Source organism: Callithrix jacchus, chromosome 14, assembly GCF_049354715.1.
Source record: "Callithrix jacchus isolate 240 chromosome 14, calJac240_pri, whole genome shotgun sequence".
NCBI classification, from domain to species: Eukaryota; Metazoa; Chordata; class Mammalia; order Primates; family Cebidae; genus Callithrix; species Callithrix jacchus.
The window spans coordinates 44,972,132-44,978,624 of record NC_133515.1 but is presented as its reverse complement, the minus strand read 5'-3'; positions in this window follow the sequence as shown (position 1 = coordinate 44,978,624).

Sequence of the window (6,493 nt, the reverse complement as noted above, 5' to 3'; positions counted from 1 at the left end):
TCTATAGTCTAATCATCATAGTTGCTAGCTTTGTAGAGCACTTAATATGTTTCAACACTTTCCAAACACCTCGGTTACATTGATTCATCCCATCCTCATAACAACCCTAGAAGTCACCTTCTATCCTGTTCTGTTTTACAGATAGGAAAACCATGGTGCAGGGAAGTTAATAACTCTTTGGGGTCACACAACTTAAAAGGGAGGGTTTGGGGATCTGAGCCCAATTAAACTTCGGAGTCTGCACTCTTAACTCTGAAAATGATACAGCCTCTCTGATTAGCTGCTGGGTAACCGTAACTCCTTGCCTTGCTGAGATAGGAGCATTAGCAAGGAGGCCTTTGCTTCCAGAATACTCCCTGACTGAAAGATAGAATTGGAAATTGTCAGGCCTACCTACAACTCAAGAGTGAAAACTGAAATGAGAAGAGGTGCTTGTAAACGTTGTTTTGAATGAAATTCCTGTCTAAGCTTCCCAGCTCCCTGCTGAGGGAGTGAAATTGCTGACCTGGAAGGGTCTGGTGCTGACCATGCCCATCCTTGGGTACCCTGATGGAGTAGGTCTGAGAGGGGTGCAGGCACATGGACTTCTAAAACTTCTGTGAGTTATTCAGATTGAAGGCTGTTTCAAGCCCCATCTAAACCTCTTACAAGGAAACTAAGAGCCAAACAGGTTAAGGAATTTGCCCAGGATCATGTATAGTTAGTAGATAGCTTTTGGCAAAGATAAATCTCCCTCAGGCCTTCTGACATTGAGTCCAATATTCTTTAGTTGGTAAAGCAATGAAACGTTTAAATAATACTTCAATGAATGAAGATATTAATATTCATTTATCCACTCTTCTATATGGACCATTGCTTTGCTGATACAAACAGTGCGGACACAGATGCTTCTGCACCTGTTCAAGAATGTCCTGTAGTGTGCGTCTTGCTTGGGTCACAGGAGTGTGAAGAGTCAACTATTTGCTAGTTCATATCCTTTCCCCTTTTTCAAATTCCTGTCCATTTTTTATTGCTTTGTAGGAGTTCTTTACATACTCTGAATAAGAATTCTCTAATAATCTTCTAGTCTATAGCTCATCATTTAATTTTGTATATGGTGTTTTTGCTATACAGAAGTTTCATTTACATTTTAATATTGTTGAAATGAGCAACTTCCCTAATTTTTGCTTTTTAGTCTCGCTTAAGAAACGCTTCCAATTTCTTTAATGTATTTTCCTACGTTTTCTTAAGAGTCTTGCATTTTACATTTAATTTTACTATTATATTTCAATATAATATTGGGTTGCAATCCAATTTTTTTCTTCATTTGAGTATACAGTTGTCCCAGCATCCATTATTGCATAGTTCAGGTTTTTCCCACTAATTTAAAATATCATATAGTTTCCATGTATGTATTAGTCTGTTTATTGTCCCTCTGTTCTATTGTTCTATTTTTCCACCCAAATGACGATGCCTCCCAGTCTTAATTTCACTTTCTTTATAAGTAAGTTTTAATATTTTGCAGAGCAAATCTTCCAACCTTGCTATTTTTAAAAATTGCCTTTGCCGTTTTTGTGAATTTTCGGTATTGCTTAGTTGTTTTCCATTTCATTAATTTCTACCTTTATTATTTTTTAAAAATTTTCACTTCCTTCAGAATTATTCTGTTGTATATTTCTAACTTCTTGAGCTGAAATCCATCAATTTGTATTAAATCTCTTGCTATTTCTTATAGGAAAGCATTCAGCAATGAATATTTACCTTTAAGTGCATTTTATTTGCATCTCAGAACTATTTTGATCAGTTCTTAATATTTCTTAATTTCCACTGTGATTTTCTCTTTAGTCCACAAGTTGTCAAGAATATTTTTCAGTTTCTTAGTAAAGATTTTTCTCCTTTCTCTCTTTCTTCACCATTTCCTCTTTTTCCTCTCTTTCTCTTTTATTATCTATAAATACCCTATATGTTTGAAATAAATGTATATTTTATATCATCAGATTACATTTAAAATGGATATTTCCATTAGATCAAGCTTGTTATTTTACTTTTCAAATATTCTACATTATTCCTAATTTTTTATTTACCAGATCTAACTAATTCTACTAGAGGCATGTTAAAAACGTTTGTTAGGATTGCACTTTTGTCTGTTTCTATGTAATGTTTATGAGTTTTTGTTTGATACCTTTTACAGAAATGCTCTTTGGAATATGAAAATTCATCTTCAGTATATCATCCTGGAGAACTGTCGTTCATTCTCATGTAATATGTCCCACTGTGCCTCTATTTATGTTCATTTCTTTTTGCCTTTGGTTTGCCTTTCTTTAGTAATATTTGGGTAGTAGATTTCTTTGTTCATTTTATTTTTAACTTTTCTGTGTGGCATTACCTTAGATGTTTCTTTAGCTTATAGTATTTTACCAAGTTTTATTTATTCTACAGTCTGAAAAGCTCTTTTAATATGTGAATGTCATCTGTTTCCTATATTGTGATTACTAATATAGTTCAGACTTTTTCTAGTCTTATTTTATTGTATATTTGCTGCTTCCTTAGCATTCTTTTCTATATTTTTTGCCTTCTTCATATTGATTGAGATTGTATAGTCTCTTTTTTCCCTTATCTTTCTGAAATACATAAATTTTTTCTTATTTAGGGCTTCCTTTGGGATTTTAACAAACGTACTTTATTAACCATACTTTCTATAAATCCAAGAGGCATCCTATATTTTGTTCTTCCCAAAGACACAAGGAACTCAGTACTTTTATTTGGCATGCTTTCTATCCCAAGGGTGTTATAATTATGTAGTTTTATTGTCACCTTAAAAAAAAAAAACACAAAGGCCAGGCACAGTGGCTCATGCCTGTAATCCCAGCACTTTGGGAGGCTGAGGCCAGCAGATCACTTAAGGTCAGGAATTTGAGACCAGCCTGGCCAACATGGTAAAACCTTGTCTCTACTAAAATACAAAAATTAGCTGGATGTGCACATCTGTAATCCCAGCTACTTGGAAGGCTGAGACAGGAGAATCTCTTCAAACTGGAAGGTGGAGGTTGCAGTGAGCTGAGATTGTGCCACTGCACTCCAGCCTGAGCAACAGAGCAAGACTGTTCCAAAAGAAAAAAAAAACTCATAATAGTTAATTGTACCATCAATGGATAATTAAATTTACTAAGATATTTTTAACATTTTGTGCTAATTATTTTGTATATCTCAAATACTCTGTTTTCTTTTTGCTTAAGTATATCTCTTAATAGTTCTTTATTGAAAGCCTATTGATGCTAAATTTTTTATGTTTAATTAATCTTTATTTTCCTCTTACTTTTGGATAGGCGCTATAGGCTGACAGTTATTTTCTTTCTAGCATTGTGAAGATATTACTAGATTGCCTTCTGGCACTTACTGTTGCTGCTGTGAAACCTGCTCCCAGCATAATGTAATGTTTCTAATTTTTTTCACAGTAATATTCTGTTTTATTTCAGCCTGTTTTATTGACTAATTTTACTTTTCCTTGTATACATAATACCTTCATTTACATCTTTAAGGATCTTAGGCATCTTTATAAATGTCTTTTTCCCACTATCCTACTGTTCAAACCAAATAGTAAAATCCACTCCAACTGTTGATTTGGTTAGTTTCCTTTCTTGACAACTAGATCCATTTTAGACCTATTTAAACCTATTAAACTATTACTTTTTAAATTACAAAACTTAAATCCTCTATTTTTACAACATTTCTCTGAAGCACGCTCATGCTCTTTCCCTCTCTACTTCTGCAGACTCTTTTTCACTTTCCAGGCAGTATATACTATATCAAGCTCCATGTCTAAAATAAAAATTGTTACACTACTTTCTCAAAGCTGTTCTTTTCCTCTGAAATGTTATTTCTGTTGACAATTTATCTAGGTCTTCGGACTCCCCTTGAAGTCATCCTTGATTCTTCTGCCATTTTTTCCCTGTAATGCTTCTCTCATTTATCTTTTTTTCCAATCCATCAGCCCAAGCTCTAGTGTACATTCTTATTACTGCACAGTGTCCCTATGACAGTTACTTTCATTAGTCAGAATATTGGCACTAACTGCTCTAACAAGCAATGCCTAAATCTCAGTGCTTTCACATAATAAACTTCTATTTCTCACTCACATAGAGTCCAAAGAATATGATATTCGTGGTGGGTAGCTCTCCTCCAAGGAATGATTTATGGATTCTTTTTATTTTCTTTTTGTTCTTCTTCTTTTCTTTGCTCAAACACGGCTTAAGTTGTTTCCAGAGATTCTAACTTTTTTCTTATGTGGCTTGCCATCTTCCCACATGGCTTCATGCTTTTCCTGGCGTTACTCAGCTGGCAAACGGAGATTCAGATTGATAACATGGAGAAGTCACACCTGCTTTTAAAATTTCATGCAGTTAGGCTTATATGTCTGTTTTGTTGTGGTTGTTTTTCACAAAGTCTCATTCTGTCACCAGGCTGGAGTGCAGGGGCACGATCTCGGCTCACTACAACTTCCACCTCTTGGGTTCAAGCAATTCTCCTGCCTCAGCCTCCTAAGTAGCTGGAATTCTGCTTGCAAGATGCAAGCACTGAAAATCACTCAAGAAGAAATAAATAATCTGAATGGCTCTATATCAATGAGAGAAATTGATTTTGTAGTTAGAAACCTTTCCATAGAGGAAACTCCGGGCTCAGGTTGTTTCACAGGTGAACCCTACCAAACATTTAAGGAAGAAACAACATGAATTATATACGAATTATTCTAAAAAATACAAGAGGAGACCCCACTTCTCAACTCATTCTATGATGCCAATATTACTTTGACACCAAAAATAGATGAAGGTTACATTTAAAAAAAAAGAAACTACAGATCAGTATTCTTCCTGAACACAGATAAAAAAATAAAATATATTAGCACATTGAATACAACAATATATAAAAACAATAATACTGATAAATAAAACAAGTGAAGTTTTTCCTGGGAATATAAGGTTTGTTCAACATTTGAAAATCAATCAATACACAGCAGGTTATCAAATAACATTGCTTAGTTCAAAGCGTTTTGTTATAATGCCGATGAGAAAAAAATTGATTTCCAGCCAAGGTCATACACTGTCAGTGTGGAGTTTACATGTCCTCCCCATGTCTGTGTGTGTTTTTTCCAGGCACTCCGGTTTCCTCCCACATCCTAAAGATGTGCTCATTCAGTGAATAGGCATGAACATGAGTGAGTGTGCCCTGCAAAGGGATGACATCCTGTCAAAGGTGGGTCCTGCCTTATGCTCTGAGCTTCTGGGATAGGCTCCAGACACCCACCACCCTGAACCAGAATAGCAACTGGAAAATGAAGGAATGAATACAAATGTTTGTCAAATAAAAAGTCAGAAAGTATATGACAGTCATATAAACACATATCAATAAACAATGCTCAGTGATCCCACCATATATGTTATTGTTTGTTTTTTAACTATATGGTAGTAAGAAGCATTCCCTGTGATTTTCTCTTAGCAACATCTCTTCCTTGATTTAACCCACCACAACACCACCTTCACTTGCTGATTCACCAGAAACTGGGTAAACAATTATCTTACTTGTTTTTATGAATGTTTCTTAGGTGTATGTATAGCTTGAATTTATTTCAATGTTCAATATTTTAAAAAATGTTTTGAGCCTTTATTTAGAAGTTGGATAATGTTTTTGTGACCAGAAATAGGCCTTAGTAACTTAACTCTCATTTATATCAATTATCCTATAGTAAAATTGGTTTTTTATATGTCATTTCACTTAAAGTTGCAGTTTCCATGAACCTATTTATGAGTTAAGTGAGGTCTTACTATCATCCAATATAGTATATATTAAAATGAAAAACCATGTGTTCATCGTGATAGATGCAGCAAATCGTTACACAAAATTCAACATACACTCATGATAATAACTCTTAGAAAACTAGAAGTAGAAAGAAATGTCCTCATTCTGAGAAAGAACATCTATGAAATACCTTGAGTTAACATCATCCTTAAAAATTCACAATAAAAAAATAATAAATTGGAGCTCAGTAAAGTAAAAACGTTTGCTCTTCCAAAGACAGTCAAGAATATAAAAATAAGAGGCAGACTGGAAAAAAAAACTTGCAAAATATATATCTGATACATATATCTGATAAAGAATTTATATCTAGAATATATATATAACTCCCAAATTCAACAATAAGAAAACATACATTCCAATTTTAAAACAGCCCAAAGATTTGAAAAGATGGTTTACCAAAGAAGATGTACGGATGGCAAACAGGTGCATAAAAAGATGCTCAGCATCATTGGTAATTAGGAAAATGCAAACTAAAACCATGATGTGATGCCACTATATACCAATTTGAATGACTAAAACAACAAATCAGCAAATAAAACAAAACAAAACTGAAAAGTCCAAGCGTCAAAGAGCAGAGCAACTAGAATAATCATGCATTGCTGGTGGCAATGTAACATGGTAAAACCACTTTGGAAAACAATTTGGTAATTCATCATAAAGT